Source organism: Pristiophorus japonicus, chromosome 4 (assembly GCF_044704955.1).
Source record: "Pristiophorus japonicus isolate sPriJap1 chromosome 4, sPriJap1.hap1, whole genome shotgun sequence".
Taxonomy (NCBI): Eukaryota; Metazoa; Chordata; class Chondrichthyes; family Pristiophoridae; genus Pristiophorus; species Pristiophorus japonicus.
The window spans coordinates 134,712,373-134,732,711 of NC_091980.1; positions in this window are offsets into that span (position 1 = coordinate 134,712,373).

Sequence of the window (20,339 nt, forward strand, 5' to 3'; positions counted from 1 at the left end):
TCCAACACGCGCGCTCTCTCCAACACGCGCGCTCTCTCCAACACGCATGCTCTCGCTCTCTCCAACACTCGCGCTCATTCTAAAACTCGCGCTCTCTCCAACACGCGCACTGTCTCCAACACGCACGCTGTCTCCAACATGCGCGCTCATTCTAACAATCGCGCACTGTGTAAAACTCGCGCTGTCTCCAACACCCGCGCTCTCTCCAACACTCGCGCTCTCTCCAACACTCGCGCTCTCTCCAACACTCGCGCTCTCTCCAACACTCGCGCTCTCTCCAACACGCGCGTTCTCTCCAACACGCGCGCTCTCTCTAACACGCACGCTCTCGCTCTCTCCAACACTCGCGCTCATTCTAAAACTCGCGCTCTCTCCAACACGCGCGCTGTCTCCAACACGCACGCTGTCTCTAACACGCGCGCTCATTCTAACAATCGCGCACTGTGTAAAACTCGCGCTGCCTACAACACCCGCGCTCCCCCCAACACTTGCATTCTCTCCAACGCGCACGCTCTCGCTCTCTCCAACACTCGCGCTCATTCTAAAACTCGCGCTGTCTCCAACGCATGCGCGCTCTCTTCAACGCGCGCCCGCTCTCTCCAACGCGCGCCCGCTCTCTCCAACACCCGCGCTCCCTCAAACACCCGCGCTCCCTCCAACACGCACGCTCTCGCTCTCTCCAAAAGTCGCGCTCATTCTAAAACTCGCGTTGTCTCCAACACTCGCGCTCATTCGAAAACTCGCGCTGTCTCCAACGCGCGCGCGCTCATTCCAACAATCGCGCACTGTGTAAATCCCGCGCTCCCTCCAACACGCACGTTCGCGCTGTCTCCAACGCGCGCCCGCTCTCTCCAACGCGCGCCCGCTCTCTCCAACGCGCGCCCGCTCTCTCCAACACCCGCGCTCCCTCTCTAACACCCGCGCCCTCTCCAACACCCGCGCCCTCTCCAACACCCGTGCCCTCTCCAACACCCGCGCTCTCTCCAACACCCGCGCTCTCTCCAACACCCGCGCTCTCTCCAACACCCGCGCTCTCTCCAAAACCCGCGCTCTCTCCAACACCCGCGCTCTCTCCAACACCCGCGCTCTCTCCAACACCCGCGCTCTCTCCAACACTCGCGCTCTCTCCAACACTCGCGCTCTCTCCAACACTCGCGCTCTCTCCAACACTCGCGCTCTCTCCAACACGCGCGCTCTCTCCAACACGCGCGCTCTCTCCAACACGCGCGCTCTCTCCAACACGCGCGCTCATTCTACAATCGCGCACTGTGTAAAACTCGCGCTGTCTCCAACACCCGCGCTCCCCCCAACACTCGCATTCTCTCCAACGCGCACACTCTCGCTCTCTCCAACACTCGCGCTCATTCTAAAACTCGCGCTCTCGCCAACACTCGCTCGCTCTCTCCAACGCGCGCCCGCTCTCTCCAACGCGCGCCCGCTCTCTCCAACGCGCGCCCGCTCTCTCCAACGCGCGCCCGCTCTCTCCAACTCCCGCGCTCTCTCCAACGCGCGCGCTCTCTCCAACACGTGCGCTCTCTCCAACGCGCACGCTCTCGCTCTCTCCAACACTCGCGCTCATTCTAAAACTCGCGCAGTCTCCAACGCGTGCGCGCTCCCTCCAACGCGCGCGCTCTCTCCAACACCCGCGCTCTCTCCAACGCGCGCCTCTCTCGCTCTCTCCAACACTCGCGCTCCTTCTAAAACGCCCGCTCTCTCCAACGTGCGCCCGCTCTCTCTAACACCCGCGCCCTCTCCAACACCCGCGCCCTCTCCAACACCCGCGCCCTCTCCAACACCCACGCTCTCTCCAACACCCGCACTCTCTCCAACACCCGCGCTCTCTCCAACACCCGCGTTCTCTCCAACACCCACTCTCTCTCCAACACTCGCGCTCTCTCCAACACTCGCGCTCCTTCTAAAATGCCCGCTCTCTCCAAAGTGCGCCCGCTCTCTCTAACACCCACGCCCTCTCCAACACCCGCGCCCTCTCCAACACCCGCGCCCTCTCCAACACCCACGCTCTCTCCAACACCCGCGCTCTCTCCAACACCCGCGCTCTCTCCAACACCCGCGCTCTCTCCAACACCCGCGCTCTCTCCAACACCCGCGCTCTCTCCAACACTCGCGCTCTCTCCAACACTCGCGCTCTCTCCAACACTCGTGCTCTCTCCAATACTCGCGCTCTCTCCAACACGCGCGCTCTCTCCAACACGCGCGCTCTCTCCAACACTCGCATTCTCTCCAACGCGCACGCTCTCGCTCTCTCCAACACTCGCGCTCATTCTAAAACTCGCGCTCTCTCCAACACCCGCGCTCTCTCCAACACCCGCGCTCTCTCCAACACCCGCGCTCTCTCCAACACTCGCGCTCTCTCCCACACGCGCGCTCTCTCCAACACGCGCGCTCTCTCCAACACGCGCGCTCTCTCCAACACGCGCGCTCTCTCCAACACGCGCGCTCTCTCCAACACGCGTGCTCTCGCTCTCTCCAACACTCGCGCTCATTCTAAAACTCGCGCTCTCTCCAACACGCGCGCTGTCTCCAACACGCACGCTGTCTCCAACATGCGCGCTCATTCTAACAATCGCGCACTGTGTAAAACTCGCGCTGTCTCCAACACCCGCGCTCTCTCCAACACTCGCGCTCTCTCCAACACTCGCACTCTCTCCAACACTCGCGCTCTCTCCAACACTCGCGCTCTCTCCAACACGCGCGTTCTCTCCAACACGCGCGCACTCTCCAACACGCGCGCTCTCTCCAACACGCGCGCTCTCTCTAACACGCACGCTCTCGCTCTCTCCAACACTCGCGCTCATTCTAAAACTCGCGCTCTCTCCAACACGCACGCTGTCTCCAACACGCACGCTGTCTCTAACACGCGCGCTCATTCTAACAATCGCGCACTGTGTAAAACTCGCGCTGCCTACAACACCCGCGCTCCCCCCAACACTTGCATTCTCTCCAACGCGCACGCTCTCGCTCTATCCAACACTCGCGCTCATTCTAAAACTCGCGCTGTCTCCAACGCATGCGCGCTCTCTCCAACGCGCGCCCGCTCTCTCCAACGCGCGCCCGCTCTCTCCAACACCCGCGCTCCCTCCAACACCCGCGCTCCCTCCAACACCCGCGCTCCCTCCAACACGCACGCTCTCGCTCTCTCCAAAAGTCGCGCTCATTCTAAAACTCGCATTGTCTCCAACACTCGCGCTCATTCGAAAACTCGCGCTGTCTCCAACGCGCGCGCGCTCATTCCAACAATCGCGCACTGTGTAAATCCCGCGCTCCCTCCAACACGCACGTTCGCGCTGTCTCCAACGCGCGCCCGCTCTCTCCAACGCGCGCCCGCTCTCTCCAACGCGCGCCCGCTCTCTCCAACACCCGCGCTCCCTCTCTAACACCCGCGCCCTCTCCAACACCCGCGCCCTCTCCAACACCCGTGCCCTCTCCAACACCTGCGCTCTCTCCAACACCCGCGCTCTCTCCAACACCCGCGCTCTCTCCAACACCCGCGCTCTCTCCAACACCCGCGCTCTCTCCAACACCCGCGCTCTCTCCAACACTCGCGCTCTCTCCAACACTCGCGCTCTCTCCAACACTCGCGCTCTCTCCAACACCCGCGCTCTCTCCAACACTCGCGCTCTCTCCAACACTCGCGCTCTCTCCAACACCCGCGCTCTCTCCAACACTCGCGCTCTCTCCAACACCCGCGCTCTCTCCAACACTCGCGCTCTCTCCAACACCCGCGCTCTCTCCAACACTCGCGCTCTCTCCAACACTCGCGCTCTCTCCAACACCCGCGCTCTCTCCAACACTCGCGCTCTCTCCAACACCCGCGCTCTCTCCAACACTCGCGCTCTCTCCAACACCCGCGCTCTCTCCAACACTCGCGCTCTCTCCAACACCCGCGCTCTCTCCAACACCCGCGCTCTCTCCAACACTCGCGCTCTCTCCAACACTCGCGCTCTCTCCAACACTCGCGCTCTCTCCAACACCCGCGCTCTCTCCAACACTCGCGCTCTCTCCAACACTCGCGCTCTCTCCAACACCCGCGCCCTCTCCAACACCCGTGCCCTCTCCAACACCCGCGCTCTCTCCAACACCCCGCTCTCTCCAACACCCGCGCTCTCTCCAACACCCGCGCTCTCTCCAACACCCGCGCTCTCTCCAACACTCGCGCTCTCTCCAACACTCGCGCTCTCTCCAAAATCCGCGCTCTCTCCAACACCCGCGCTCTCTCCAACACCCGCGCTCTCTCCAACACCCGCGCTCTCTCCAACACTCGCGCTCTCTCCAACACTCGCGCTCTCTCCAACACTCGCGCTCCCTCCAACACTCGCGCTCTCTCCAACACTCGCGCTCTCTCCAACACTCGCGCTCTCTCCAACACGCGCGCTCTCTCCAACACGCGCGCTCTCTCCAACACGCGCGCTCTCTCCAACACGCGCGCTCTCTCCAACACGCGTGCTCTCGCTCTCTCCAACACTCGCGCTCATTCTAAAACTCGCGCTCTCTCCAACACTCGCGCTCTCTCCAACACCCGCGCTCTCTCCAACACCCGCGCTCTCTCCAACACCCGCGCTCTCTCCAACACTCGCGCTCTCTCCAACACTCGCGCTCCCTCCAACACCCGCGCTCTCTCCAACACCCGCGCTCTCTCCAACACCCGCGCTCTCTCCAACACCCGCGCTCTCTCCAACAACCGCGCTCTCTCCAACACTCGCGCTCTCTCCCACACGCGCGCTCTCTCCAACACGCGCGCTCTCTCCAACACGCGCGCTCTCTCCAACACGCGCGCTCTCTCCAACACGCGCGCTCTCTCTAACACGCACGCTCTCGCTCTCTCCAACACTCGCGCTCATTCTAAAACTCGCGCTCTCTCCAACACGCGCGCTGTCTCCAACACGCACGCTGTCTCTAACACGCGCGCTCATTCTAACAATCGCGCACTGTGTAAAACTCGCGCTGCCTACAACACCCGCGCTCCCCCCAACACTTGCATTCTCTCCAACGCGCACGCTCTCGCTCTCTCCAACACTCGCGCTCATTCTAAAACTCGCGCTGTCTCCAACGCATGCGCGCTCTCTCCAACGCGCGCCCGCTCTCTCCAACGTGCGCCCGCTCTCTCCAACACCCGCGCTCCCTCCAACACCCGCGCTCCCTCCAACACCCGCGCTCCCTCCAACACGCACGCTCTCGCTCTCTCCAAAAGTCGCGCTCATTCTAAAACTCGCGTTGTCTCCAACACTCGCGCTCATTCGAAAACTCGCGCTGTCTCCAACGCGCGCGCGCTCATTCCAACAATCGCGCACTGTGTAAATCCCGCGCTCCCTCCAACACGCACGTTCGCGCTCTCTCCAACGCGCGCCCGCTCTCTCCAACGCGCGCCCGCTCTCTCCAACACCCGCGCTCCCTCTCTGACACCCGCGCCCTCTCCAACACCCGCACCCTCTCCAACACCCGTGCCCTCTCCAACACCTGCGCTCTCTCCAACACCCGCGCTCTCTCCAACACCCGCGCTCTCTCCAACACCCGCGCTCTCTCCAACACCCGCGCTCTCTCCAACACGCGCGCTCTCTCCAACACGCGCGCTCTCTCCAACACTCGCGCTCTCTCCAAAACCCGCGCTCTCTCCAACACCCGCGCTCTCTCCAACACCCGCGCTCTCTCCAACACCCGCGCTCTCTCCAACACTCGCGCTCTCTCCAACACTCGCGCTCTCTCCAACACTCGCGCTCTCTCCAACACTCGCGCTCTCTCCAACACTCGCGCTCTCTCCAACACGCGCGCTCTCTCCAACACGCGCGCTCTCTCCAACACGCGCGCTCTCTCCAACACGCGCGCTCATTCTACAATCGCGCACTGTGTAAAACTCGCGCTGTCTCCAACACCCGCGCTCCCCCCAACACTCGCATTCTCTCCAACGCGCACGCGCTCGCTCTCTCCAACACTCGCGCTCATTCTAAAACTCGCGCTCTCTCCAACACTCGCTCGCTCTCTCCAACGCGCGCCCGCTCTCTCCAACGCGCGCCCGCTCTCTCCAACGCGCGCCCGCTCTCTCCAACGCGCGCCCGCTCTCTCCAACTCCCGCGCTCTCTCCAACGCGCGCGCTCTCTCCAACACGTGCGCTCTCTCCAACGCGCACGCTCTCGCTCTCTCCAACACTCGCGCTCATTCTAAAACTCGCGCAGTCTCCAACGCGCGCGCGCTCCCTCCAACGCGCGCGCTCTCTCCAACACCCGCGCTCTCTCCAACGCGCCCCGCTCTCGCTCTCTCCAACACTCGCGCTCCTTCTAAAACGCCCGCTCTCTCCAACGTGCGCCCGCTCTCTCTAACACCCGCGCCCTCTCCAACACCCGCGCCCTCTCCAACACCCGCGCCCTCTCCAACACCCACGCTCTCTCCAACACCCGCACTCTCTCCAACACCCGCGCTCTCTCCAACACCCGCGCTCTTTCCAACACCCGCGCTCTCTCCCACATGCGCGCTCTCTCCAACACGCGCGCTCTCTCCAACACGCGCGCTCTCTCCAACACGCGCGCTCTCTCCAACACGCGCGCTCTCTCCAACACGCGTGCTCTCGCTCTCTCCAACACTCGCGCTCATTCTAAAACTCGCGCTCTCTCCAACACTCGCGCTCTCTCCAACGCCCGCGCTCCCTCCAACACCCGCGCTCTCTCCAACACCCGCGCTCTCTCCAACACCCGCGCTCTCTCCAACACCCGCGCTCTCTCCAACACTCGCGCTCTCTCCCACACGCGCGCTCTCTCCAACACGCGCGCTCTCTCCAACACGCGCGCTCTCTCCAACACGCGCGCTCTCTCCAACACGCGCGCTCTCTCTAACACGCACGCTCTCGCTCTCTCCAACACTCGCGCTCATTCTAAAACTCGCGCTCTCTCCAACACGCGCACTGTCTCCAACACGCACGCTGTCTCTAACACGCGCGCTCATTCTAACAATCGCGCACTGTGTAAAACTCGCGCTGCCTACAACACCCGCGCTCCCCCCAACACTTGCATTCTCTCCAACGCGCACGCTCTCGCTCTCTCCAACACTCGCGCTCATTCTAAAACTCGCGCTGTCTCCAACGCATGCGCGCTCTCTCCAACGCGCGCCCGCTCTCTCCAACGCGCGCCCGCTCTCTCCAACACCCGCGCTCCCTCCAACACCCGCGCTCCCTCCAACACCCGCGCTCCCTCCAACACGCACGCTCTCGCTCTCTCCAAAAGTCGCGCTCATTCTAAAACTCGCGTTGTCTCCAACACTCGCGCTCATTCGAAAACTCGCGCTGTCTCCAACGCGCGCGCGCTCATTCCAACAATCGCGCACTGTGTAAATCCCGCGCTCCCTCCAACACGCACGTTCGCGCTCTCTCCAACACGCGCCCGCTCTCTCCAACGCGCGCCTGCTCTCTCCAACACCCGCGCTCTCTCCAACACCCGCGCTCTCTCCAACACCCGCGCTCTCTCCAACACCCGCGCTCTCTCCAACACCCGCGCTCTCTCCAACACGCGCGCTCCCTCCAACACGCGCGCTCATTCTACAATCGCGCACTGTGTAAAACTCGCGCTGTCTCCAACACCCGCGCTCCCCCCAACACTCGCATTCTCTCCAACGCGCACGCGCTCGCTCTCTCCAACACTCGCGCTCATTCTAAAACTCGCGCTCTCTCCAACACTCGCTCGCTCTCTCCAACGCGCGCCCGCTCTCTCCAACGCGCGCCCGCTCTCTCCAACGCGCGCCCGCTCTCTCCAACGCGCGCCCGCTCTCTCCAACGCGCGCCCGCTCTCTCCAACTCCCGCGCTCTCTCCAACACGTGCGCTCTCTCCAACGCGCACGCTCTCGCTCTCTCCAACACTCGCGCTCATTCTAAAACTCGCGCAGTCTCCAACGCGCGCGCGCTCCCTCCAACGCGCGCGCTCTCTCCAACACCCGCGCTCTCTCCAACGCGCCCCGCTCTCGCTCTCTCCAACACTCGCGCTCCTTCTAAAACGCCCGCTCTCTCCAACGTGCGCCCGCTCTCTCTAACACCCGCGCCCTCTCCAACACCCGCGCCCTCTCCAACACCCGCGCCCTCTCCAACACCCACGCTCTCTCCAACACCCGCACTCTCTCCAACACCCGCGCTCTCTCCAACACCCGCGCTCTTTCCAACACCCGCGCTCTCTCCCACATGCGCGCTCTCTCCAACACGCTCGCTCTCTCCAACACGCGCGCTCTCTCCAACACGCGCGCTCTCTCCAACACGCGCGCTCTCTCCAACACGCGTGCTCTCGCTCTCTCCAACACTCGCGCTCATTCTAAAACTCGCGCTCTCTCCAACACTCGCGCTCTCTCCAACACCCGCGCTCCCTCCAACACCCGCGCTCTCTCCAACACCCGCGCTCTCTCCAACACCCGCGCTCTCTCCAACACCCGCGCTCTCTCCAACACTCGCGCTCTCTCCAACACTCGCGCTCTCTCCAACACTCGCGCTCTCTCCAAAATCCGCGCTCTCTCCAACACCCGCGCTCTCTCCAACACCCGCGCTCTCTCCAACACCCGCGCTCTCTCCAACACTCGCGCTCTCTCCAACACTCGCGCTCTCTCCAACACTCGCGCTCCCTCCAACACTCGCGCTCTCTCCAACACTCGCGCTCTCTCCAACACTCGCGCTCTCTCCAACACGCGCGCTCTCTCCAACACGCGCGCTCTCTCCAACACGCGCGCTCTCTCCAACACGCGCGCTCTCTCCAACACGCGTGCTCTCGCTCTCTCCAACACTCGCGCTCATTCTAAAACTCGCGCTCTCTCCAACACTCGCGCTCTCTCCAACACCCGCGCTCTCTCCATCACCCGCGCTCTCTCCAACACCCGCGCTCTCTCCAACACTCGCGCTCTCTCCAACACTCGCGCTCCCTCCAACACCCGCGCTCTCTCCAACACCCGCGCTCTCTCCAACACCCGCGCTCTCTCCAACACCCGCGCTCTCTCCAACAACCGCGCTCTCTCCAACACTCGCGCTCTCTCCCACACGCGCGCTCTCTCCAACACGCGCGCTCTCTCCAACACGCGCGCTCTCTCCAACACGCGCGCTCTCTCCAACACGCGCGCTCTCTCTAACACGCACGCTCTCGCTCTCTCCAACACTCGCGCTCATTCTAAAACTCGCGCTCTCTCCAACACGCGTGCTGTCTCCAACACGCACGCTGTCTCTAACACGCGCGCTCATTCTAACAATCGCGCACTGTGTAAAACTCGCGCTGCCTACAACACCCGCGCTCCCCCCAACACTTGCATTCTCTCCAACGCGCACGCTCTCGCTCTCTCCAACACTCGCGCTCATTCTAAAACTCGCGCTGTCTCCAACGCATGCGCGCTCTCTCCAACGCGCGCCCGCTCTCTCCAACGTGCGCCCGCTCTCTCCAACACCCGCGCTCCCTCCAACACCCGCGCTCCCTCCAACACCCGCGCTCCCTCCAACACGCACGCTCTCGCTCTCTCCAAAAGTCGCGCTCATTCTAAAACTCGCGTTGTCTCCAACACTCGCGCTCATTCGAAAACTCGCGCTGTCTCCAACGCGCGCGCGCTCATTCCAACAATCGCGCACTGTGTAAATCCCGCGCTCCCTCCAACACGCACGTTCGCGCTCTCTCCAACGCGCGCCCGCTCTCTCCAACGCGCGCCCGCTCTCTCCAACATCCGCGCTCCCTCTCTGACACCCGCGCCCTCTCCAACACCCGCACCCTCTCCAACACCCGTGCCCTCTCCAACACCTGCGCTCTCTCCAACACCCGCGCTCTCTCCAACACCCGCGCTCTCTCCAACACCCGCGCTCTCTCCAACACCCGCGCTCTCTCCAACACGCGCGCTCTCTCCAACACGCGCGCTCTCTCCAACACTCGCGCTCTCTCCAAAACCCGCGCTCTCTCCAACACCCGCGCTCTCTCCAACACCCGCGCTCTCTCCAACACCCGCGCTCTCTCCAACACTCGCGCTCTCTCCAACACTCGCGCTCTCTCCAACACTCGCGCTCTCTCCAACACTCGCGCTCTCTCCAACACTCGCGCTCTCTCCAACACTCGCGCTCTCTCCAACACGCGCGCTCTCTCCAACACGCGCGCTCTCTCCAACACGCGCGCTCTCTCCAACACGCGCGCTCATTCTACAATCGCGCACTGTGTAAAACTCGCGCTGTCTCCAACACCCGCGCTCCCCCCAACACTCGCATTCTCTCCAACGCGCACGCGCTCGCTCTCTCCAACACTCGCGCTCATTCTAAAACTCGCGCTCTCTCCAACACTCGCTCGCTCTCTCCAACGCGCGCCCGCTCTCTCCAACGCGCGCCCGCTCTCTCCAACGCGCGCCCGCTCTCTCCAACGCGCGCCCGCTCTCTCCAACTCCCGCGCTCTCTCCAACGCGCGCGCTCTCTCCAACACGTGCGCTCTCTCCAACGCGCACGCTCTCGCTCTCTCCAACACTCGCGCTCATTCTAAAACTCGCGCAGTCTCCAACGCGCGCGCGCTCCCTCCAACGCGCGCGCTCTCTCCAACACCCGCGCTCTCTCCAACGCGCCCCGCTCTCGCTCTCTCCAACACTCGCGCTCCTTCTAAAACGCCCGCTCTCTCCAACGTGCGCCCGCTCTCTCTAACACCCGCGCCCTCTCCAACACCCGCGCCCTCTCCAACACCCGCGCCCTCTCCAACACCCACGCTCTCTCCAACACCCGCACTCTCTCCAACACCCGCGCTCTCTCCAACACCCGCGCTCTTTCCAACACCCGCGCTCTCTCCCACATGCGCGCTCTCTCCAACACGCGCGCTCTCTCCAACACGCGCGCTCTCTCCAACACGCGCGCTCTCTCCAACACGCGCGCTCTCTCCAACACGCGTGCTCTCGCTCTCTCCAACACTCGCGCTCATTCTAAAACTCGCGCTCTCTCCAACACTCGCGCTCTCTCCAACGCCCGCGCTCCCTCCAACACCCGCGCTCTCTCCAACACCCGCGCTCTCTCCAACACCCGCGCTCTCTCCAACACCCGCGCTCTCTCCAACACTCGCGCTCTCTCCCACACGCGCGCTCTCTCCAACACGCGCGCTCTCTCCAACACGCGCGCTCTCTCCAACACGCGCGCTCTCTCCAACACGCGCGCTCTCTCTAACACGCACGCTCTCGCTCTCTCCAACACTCGCGCTCATTCTAAAACTCGCGCTCTCTCCAACACGCGCACTGTCTCCAACACGCACGCTGTCTCTAACACGCGCGCTCATTCTAACAATCGCGCACTGTGTAAAACTCGCGCTGCCTACAACACCCGCGCTCCCCCCAACACTTGCATTCTCTCCAACGCGCACGCTCTCGCTCTCTCCAACACTCGCGCTCATTCTAAAACTCGCGCTGTCTCCAACGCATGCGCGCTCTCTCCAACGCGCGCCCGCTCTCTCCAACGCGCGCCCGCTCTCTCCAACACCCGCGCTCCCTCCAACACCCGCGCTCCCTCCAACACCCGCGCTCCCTCCAACACGCACGCTCTCGCTCTCTCCAAAAGTCGCGCTCATTCTAAAACTCGCGTTGTCTCCAACACTCGCGCTCATTCGAAAACTCGCGCTGTCTCCAACGCGCGCGCGCTCATTCCAACAATCGCGCACTGTGTAAATCCCGCGCTCCCTCCAACACGCACGTTCGCGCTCTCTCCAACACGCGCCCGCTCTCTCCAACGCGCGCCTGCTCTCTCCAACACCCGCGCTCTCTCCAACACCCGCGCTCTCTCCAACACCCGCGCTCTCTCCAACACCCGCGCTCTCTCCAACACCCGCGCTCTCTCCAACACGCGCGCTCCCTCCAACACGCGCGCTCATTCTACAATCGCGCACTGTGTAAAACTCGCGCTGTCTCCAACACCCGCGCTCCCCCCAACACTCGCATTCTCTCCAACGCGCACGCGCTCGCTCTCTCCAACACTCGCGCTCATTCTAAAACTCGCGCTCTCTCCAACACTCGCTCGCTCTCTCCAACGCGCGCCCGCTCTCTCCAACGCGCGCCCGCTCTCTCCAACGCGCGCCCGCTCTCTCCAACGCGCGCCCGCTCTCTCCAACGCGCGCCCGCTCTCTCCAACTCCCGCGCTCTCTCCAACACGTGTGCTCTCTCCAACGCGCACGCTCTCGCTCTCTCCAACACTCGCGCTCATTCTAAAACTCGCGCAGTCTCCAACGCGCGCGCGCTCCCTCCAACGCGCGCGCTCTCTCCAACACCCGCGCTCTCTCCAACGCGCCCCGCTCTCGCTCTCTCCAACACTCGCGCTCCTTCTAAAACGCCCGCTCTCTCCAACGTGCGCCCGCTCTCTCTAACACCCGCGCCCTCTCCAACACCCGCGCCCTCTCCAACACCCGCGCCCTCTCCAACACCCACGCTCTCTCCAACACCCGCACTCTCTCCAACACCCGCGCTCTCTCCAACACCCGCGCTCTTTCCAACACCCGCGCTCTCTCCCACATGCGCGCTCTCTCCAACACGCTCGCTCTCTCCAACACGCGCGCTCTCTCCAACACGCGCGCTCTCTCCAACACGCGCGCTCTCTCCAACACGCGTGCTCTCGCTCTCTCCAACACTCGCGCTCATTCTAAAACTCGCGCTCTCTCCAACACTCGCGCTCTCTCCAACACCCGCGCTCCCTCCAACACCCGCGCTCTCTCCAACACCCGCGCTCTCTCCAACACCCGCGCTCTCTCCAACACCCGCGCTCTCTCCAACACTCGCGCTCTCTCCAACACTCGCGCTCTCTCCCACACGCGCGCTCACTCCAACACGCGCGCTCTCTCCAACACGCGCGCTCTCTCCAACACGCGCGCTCTCTCCAACACGCGCGCTCTCTCTAACACGCACGCTCTCGCTCTCTCCAACACTCGCGCTCATTCTAAAACTCGCGCTCTCTCCAACACGCGCGCTGTCTCCAACACGCACGCTGTCTCTAACACGCGCGCTCATTCTAACAATCGCGCACTGTGTAAAACTCGCGCTGCCTACAACACCCGCGCTCCCCCCAACACTTGCATTCTCTCCAACGCGCACGCTCTCGCTCTCTCCAACACTCGCGCTCATTCTAAAACTCGCGCTGTCTCCAACGCATGCACGCTCTCTCCAACGCGCGCCCGCTCTCTCCAACGCGCGCCCGCTCTCTCCAACACCCGCGCTCCCTCCAACACCCGCGCTCCCTCCAACACGCACGCTCTCGCTCTCTCCAAAAGTCGCGCTCATTCAAAAACTCGCGTTGTCTCCAACACTCGCGCTCATTCGAAAACTCGCGCTGTCTCCAACGCGCGCGCGCTCATTCCAACAATCGCGCACTGTGTAAATCCCGCGCTCCCTCCAACACGCACGTTCGCGCTCTCTCCAACGCGCGCCCGCTCTCTCCAACGCGCGCCTGCTCTCTCCAACACCCGCGCTCTCTCCAACACCCGCGCTCTCTCCAACACCCGCGCTCTCTCCAACACCCGCGCTCTCTCCAACACGCGCGCTCTCTCCAACACGCGCGCTCTCTCCAACACGCGCGCTCATTCTACAATCGCGCACTGTGTAAAACTCGCGCTGTCTCCAACACCCGCGCTCCCCCCAACACTCGCATTCTCTCCAACGCGCACGCTCTCGCTCTCTCCAACACTCGCGCTCATTCTAAAACTCGCGCTCTCTCCAACACTCGCTCGCTCTCTCCAACGCGCGCCCGCTCTCTCCAACGCGCGCCCGCTCAGTCCAACGCGCGCCCGCTCTCTCCAACGCGCGCCCGCTCTCTCCAACTCCCGCGCTCTCTCCAACGCGCGCGCTCTCTCCAACACGTGCGCTCTCTCCAACGCGCACGCTCTCGCTCTCTCCAACACTCGCGCTCATTCTAAAACTCGCGCAGTCTCCAACGCGCGCGCGCTCCCTCCAACGCGCGCGCTCTCTCCAACACCCGCGCTCTCTCCAACGCGCGCCGCTCTCGCTCTCTCCAACACTCGCGCTCCTTCTAAAACGCCCGCTCTCTCCAACGTGCGCCCGCTCTCTCTAACACCCGCGCCCTCTCCAACACCCGCGCCCTCTCCAACACCCGCGCCCTCTCCAACACCCACGCTCTCTCCAACACCCGCGCTCTCTCCAACACCCGCGCTCTCTCCAACACCCGCGCTCTCTCCAACACCCGCGCTCTCTCCAACACCCGCGCTCTCTCCAACACCCGCGCTCTCTCCAACACCCGCGCTCTCTCCAAAACTCGCGCTCTCTCCAACACTCGCGCTCTCTCCAACACTCGCGCTCTCTCCAACACTCGCGCTCTCTCCAACACTCGCGCTCTCTCCAACACGCGCGCTCTCTCCAACACGCGCGCTCTCTCCAACACTCGCATTCTCTCCAACGCGCACGCACTCGCTCTCTCCAACACTCGCGCTCATTCTAAAACTCGCGCTCTCTCCAACACTCGCCCGCTCTCTCCAACGCGCGCCCGCTCTCTCCAACGCGCGCCCGCTCTCTACAACGCGCGCCCGCTCTCTCCAACGCGCGCCCGCTCTCTCCAACTCCCGCGCTCCCTCCAACACCCGCGCTCCCTCCAACACTCGCTTTCTCTCCAACACGCACGCTCTCGCTCTCTCCAACACTCGCGCTCATTCTAACACTCGCGCTCTCTCCAACGAGCGCGCTCTCTCCAACGCGTGCGCTCTCTCCAACGCGCACGCTCTCGCTCTCTCCAACACTCGCGCTCATTCTAAAACTCGCGCAGTCTCCAACGCGCGCGCGCTCCCTCCAACGCGCGCGCTCCCTCCAACGCGTGCGCTCTCTCCAACGCGCACGCTCTCACTCTCTCCAACACTCGCACTCATTCTAAAACTCGCGCAGTCTTCAACGCGCGCGCGCTCCCTCCAACGCGCGCGCTCTCTCCAACACCCGCGCTCTCTCCAACGCGCGCCGCTCTCGCTCTCTCCAACACTCGCGCTCATTCTAAAACGCCCGCTCTCTCCAACGTGCGCCCGCTCTCTCTAATACCCGCGCCCTCTCCAACACCCGCGCCCTCTCCAACACCCGCGCACTCTCCAACACCCGCGCACTCTCCAACACCCGCGCTCTCTCCAACACCCACGCTCTCTCCAACACCCGCGCTCTCTCCAACACCCGCGCTCTCTCCAACACCCGCGCTCTCTCCAACAGCCGCGCTCTCTCCAACACCCGCGCTCTCTCCAACACCCGCGCTCTCTCCAACACCCGCGCTCTCTCCAACACTCGCGCTCTCTCCAACACTCGCGCTCTCTCCAACACGCGCGCTCTCTCTAACACGCACGCTCTCGCTCTCTCCAACACTCGCGCTCATTCTAAAACTCGCGCTCTCTCCAACACGCGCGCTCTCTCCAACACGCGCGCTCTCTCCAACACGCGCGCTCATTCTACAATCGCGCACTGTGTAAAACTCGCGCTGTCTCCAACACCCGCGCTCCCCCCAACACTCGCATTCTCTCCAACGCGCACGCGCTCGCTCTCTCCAACACTCGCGCTCATTCTAAAACTCGCGCTCTCTCCAACACTCGCTCGCTCTCTCCAACGCGCGCCCGCTCTCTCCAACGCGCGCCCGCTCTCTCCAACGCGCGCCCGCTCTCTCCAACGCGCGCCCGCTCTCTCCAACGCGCGCCCGCTCTCTCCAACTCCCGCGCTCTCTCCAACGCGCGCGCTCTCTCCAACACGTGCGCTCTCTCCAACGCGCACGCTCTCGCTCTCTCCAACACTCGCGCTCATTCTAAAACTCACGCAGTCTCCAATGCGCGCGCGCTCCCTCCAACGCGCGCGCTCTCTCCAACACCCGCGCTCTCTCCAACGCGCCCCGCTCTCGCTCTCTCCAACACTCGCGCTCCTTCTAAAACGCCCGCTCTCTCCAACGTGCGCCCGCTCTCTCTAACACCCGCGCCCTCTCCAACACCCGCGCCCTCTCCAACACCCGCGCCCTCTCCAACACCCACGCTCTCTCCAACACCCGCACTCTCTCCAACACCCGCGCTCTCTCCAACACCCGCGCTCTTTCCAACACCCGCGCTCTCTCCAACACCCGCACTCTCTCCAACACCCGCGCTCTCTCCAACACCCGCGCTCTTTCCAACACCCGCGCTCTCTCCCACATGCGCGCTCTCTCCAACACGCGCGCTCTCTCCAACACGCGCGCTCTCTCCAACACGCGCGCTCTCTCCAACACGCGCGCTCTCTCCAACACGCGTGCTCTCGCTCTCTCCAACACTCGCGCTCATTCTAAAACTCGCGCTCTCTCCAACACTCGCGCTCTCTCCAACACCCGCGCTCCCTCCAACACCCGCGCTCTCTCCAACACCCGCGCTCTCTCCAACACCCGCGCTCTCTCCAACAACCGCGCTCTCTCCAACACTCGCGCTCTCTCCCACACGCGCGCTCTCTCCAACACGCGCGCTCTCTCCAACACGCGCGCTCTCTCCAACACGCGCGCTCTCTCCAACACGCGCGCTCTCTCTAACACGCACGCTCTCGCTCTCTCCAACACTCGCGCTCATTCTAAAACTCGCGCTCTCTCCAACACGCGCGCTGTCTCCAACACGCACGCTGTCTCTAACACGCGCGCTCATTCTAACAATCGCGCACTGTGTAAAACTCGCGCTGCCTACAACACCCGCGCTCCCCCCAACACTTGCATTCTCTCCAACGCGCACGCTCTCGCTCTCTCCAACACTCGCGCTCATTCTAAAACTCGCGCTGTCTCCAACGCATGCGCGCTCTCTCCAACGCGCGCCCGCTCTCTCCAACGCGCGCCCGCTCTCTCCAACACCCGCGCTCCCTCCAACACCCGCGCTCCCTCCAACACCCGCGCTCCCTCCAACACGCATGCTCTCGCTCTCTCCAAAAGTCGCGCTCATTCTAAAACTCGCGTTGTCTCCAACATTCGCGCTCATTCGAAAACTCGCGCTGTCTCCAACGCGCGCGCGCTCATTCCAACAATCGCGCACTGTGTAAATCCCGCGCTCCCTCCAACACGCACGTTCGCGCTCTCTCCAACGCGCGCCCGCTCTCTCCAACGCGCGCCTGCTCTCTCCAACACCCGCGCTCCCTCTCTAACACCCGCGCCCTCTCCAACACCCGCGCCCTCTCCAACACCCGTGCCCTCTCCAACACCTGCGCTCTCTCCAACACCCGCGCTCTCTCCAACACCCGCGCTCTCTCCAACACCCGCGCTCTCTCCAACACCCGCGCTCTCTCCAACACGCGCGCTCTCTCCAACACGCGCGCTCTCTCCAACACGCGCGCTCATTCTACAATCGCGCACTGTGTAAAACTCGCGCTGTCTCCAACACCCGCGCTCCCCCCAACACTCGCATTCTCTCCAACGCGCACGCTCTCGCTCTCTCCAACACTCGCGCTCATTCTAAAACTCGCGCTCTCTCCAACACTCGCTCGCTCTCTCCAACGCGCGCCCGCTCTCTCCAACGCGCGCCCGCTCAGTCCAACGCGCGCCCGCTCTCTCCAACGCGCGCCCGCTCTCTCCAACTCCCGCGCTCTCTCCAACGCGCGCGCTCTCTCCAACACGTGCGCTCTCTCCAACGCGCACGCTCTCGCTCTCTCCAACACTCGCGCTCATTCTAAAACTCGCGCAGTCTCCAACGCGCGCGCGCTCCCTCCAACGCGCGCGCTCTCTCCAACACCCGCGCTCTCTCCAACGCGCGCCGCTCTCGCTCTCTCCAACACTCGCGCTCCTTCTAAAACGCCCGCTCTCTCCAACGTGCGCCCGCTCTCTCTAACACCCGCGCCCTCTCCAACACCCGCGCCCTCTCCAACACCCGCGCCCTCTCCAACACCCACGCTCTCTCCAACACCCGCGCTCTCTCCAACACCCGCGCTCTCTCCAACACCCGCGCTCTCTCCAACACCCGCGCTCTCTCCAACACCCGCGCTCTCTCCAACACCCGCGCTCTCTCCAACACCCGCGCTCTCTCCAACACCCGCGCTCTCTCCAACACCCGCGCTCTCTCCAACACCCGCGCTCTCTCCAACACCCGCGCTCTCTCCAACACTCGCGCTCTCTCCAACACTCGCGCTCTCTCCAACACTCGCGCTCTCTCCAACACTCGCGCTCTCTCCAACACGCGCGCTCTCTCCAACACGCGCGCTCTCTCCAACACTCGCATTCTCTCCAACGCGCACGCACTCGCTCTCTCCAACACTCGCGCTCATTCTAAAACTCGCGCTCTCTCCAACACTCGCCCGCTCTCTCCAACGCGCGCCCGCTCTCTCCAACGCGCGCCCGCACTCTCCAACGCGCGCCCGCTCTCTCCAACGCGCGCCCGCTCTCTCCAACGTGCGCCCGCTCTCTCCAACTCCCGCGCTCCCTCCAACACCCGCGCTCCCTCCAACACTCGCTTTCTCTCCAACACGCACGCTCTCGCTCTCTCCAACACTCGCGCTCATTCTAACACTCGCGCTCTCTCCAACGAGCGCGCTCTCTCCAACGCGTGCGCTCTCTCCAACGCGCATGCTCTCGCTCTCTCCAACACTCGCGCTCATTCTAAAACTCGCGCAGTCTCCAACGCGCGCGCGCTCCCTCCAACGCGCGCGCTCCCTCCAACGCGTGCGCTCTCTCCAACGCGCACGCTCTCACTCTCTCCAACACTCGCACTCATTCTAAAACTCGCGCAGTCTTCAACGCGCGCGCGCTCCCTCCAACGCGCGCGCTCTCTCCAACACCCGCGCTCTCTCCAACGCGCGCCGCTCTCGCTCTCTCCAACACTCGCGCTCATTCTAAAACGCCCGCTCTCTCCAACGTGCGCCCGCTCTCTCTAATACCCGCGCCCTCTCCAACACCCGCGCCCTCTCCAACACCCGCGCACTCTCCAACACCCGCGCACTCTCCAACACCCGCGCTCTCTCCAACACCCACGCTCTCTCCAACACCCGCGCTCTCTCCAACACCCGCGCTCTCTCCAACAGCCGCGCTCTCTCCAACACCCGCGCACTCTCCAACACCCGCGCCCTCTCCAACACCCGCGCTCTCTCCAACACCCGCGCTCTCTCCAACAGCCGCGCTCTCTCCAACACCCGCGCTCTCTCCAACACTCGCGCTCTCTCCAACACGCGCGCTCTCTCTAACACGCGCGCTCATTCTAACAATCGCGCACTGTGTAAAACTCGCGCTGTCTACAACACCCGCGCTCCCCCCAACACTTGCATTCTCTCCAACGCGCAGGCTCTCGCTCTCTCCAACACTTGCGCTCATTCTAAAACTCGTGCTGTCTCCAACGCATGCGCGCTCTCTCCAACGCGCGCCCGCTCTCTCCAACGCGTGCCCGCTCTCTCCAACACCCGCGCTCCCTCCAACACCCGCGCTCCCTCCGACACCCGCGCTCCCTCCAACACGCACGCTCTCGCTCTCTCCAAAAGTCGCGCTCATTCTAAAACTCGCGTTGTCTCCAACACTCGCGCTCATTCGAAAACTCGCGCTGTCTCCAACGCGCGCGCGCTCATTCCAACAATCGCGCACTGTGTAAATCCCGCGCTCCCTCCAACACGCACGCTCGCGCTGTCTCCAACGCGCGCCCGCTCTCTCCAACGCGCGCCCGCTCTCTCCAACACCCGCGCTCCCTCTCTAACACCCGCGCCCTCTCCAACACCCGCGCCCTCTCCAACACCCGTGCCCTCTCCAACACCCGCGCTCTCTCCAACACCCGCGCTCTCTCCAACACCCGCGCTCTCTCCAACACCCGCGCTCTCTCCAACACCCGCGCTCTCTCCAACACCCGCGCTCTCTCCAACACCCTCGCTCTCTCCAACACCCGCGCTCTGTCCAACACTCGCGCTCTCTCCAACACTCGCGCTCTCTCCAACACTCGCGCTCTCTCCAACACTCGCGCTCTCTCCAACACGCGCGCTCTCTCCAACACGCGCGCTCTCTCCAACACGCGCGCTCTCTCCAACACGCGCGCTCATTCTACAATCGCGCACTGTGTAAAACTCGTGCTGTCTCCAACACCCACGCTCCCCCCAACACTCGCATTCTCTCCAACGCGCATGCTCTCACTCTCTCCAACACTCGCGCTCATTCTAAAACTCGCGCTCTCTCCAACACTCGCCCGCTCTCTCCAACGCGCGCCCGCTCAGTCCAACGCGCGCCCGCTCTCTCCAACGCGCGCCCGCTCTCTCCAACTCCCGCGCTCTCTCCAACGCGCGCGCTCTCTCCAACACGTGCGCTCTCTCCAACGCGCACGCTCTCGCTCTCTCCAACACTCGCGCTCATTCTAAAACTCGCGCAGTCTCCAACGCGCGCGCGCTCCCTCCAACGCGCGCGCTCTCTCCAACACCCGCGCTCTCTCCAACGCGCGCCGCTCTCGCTCTCTCCA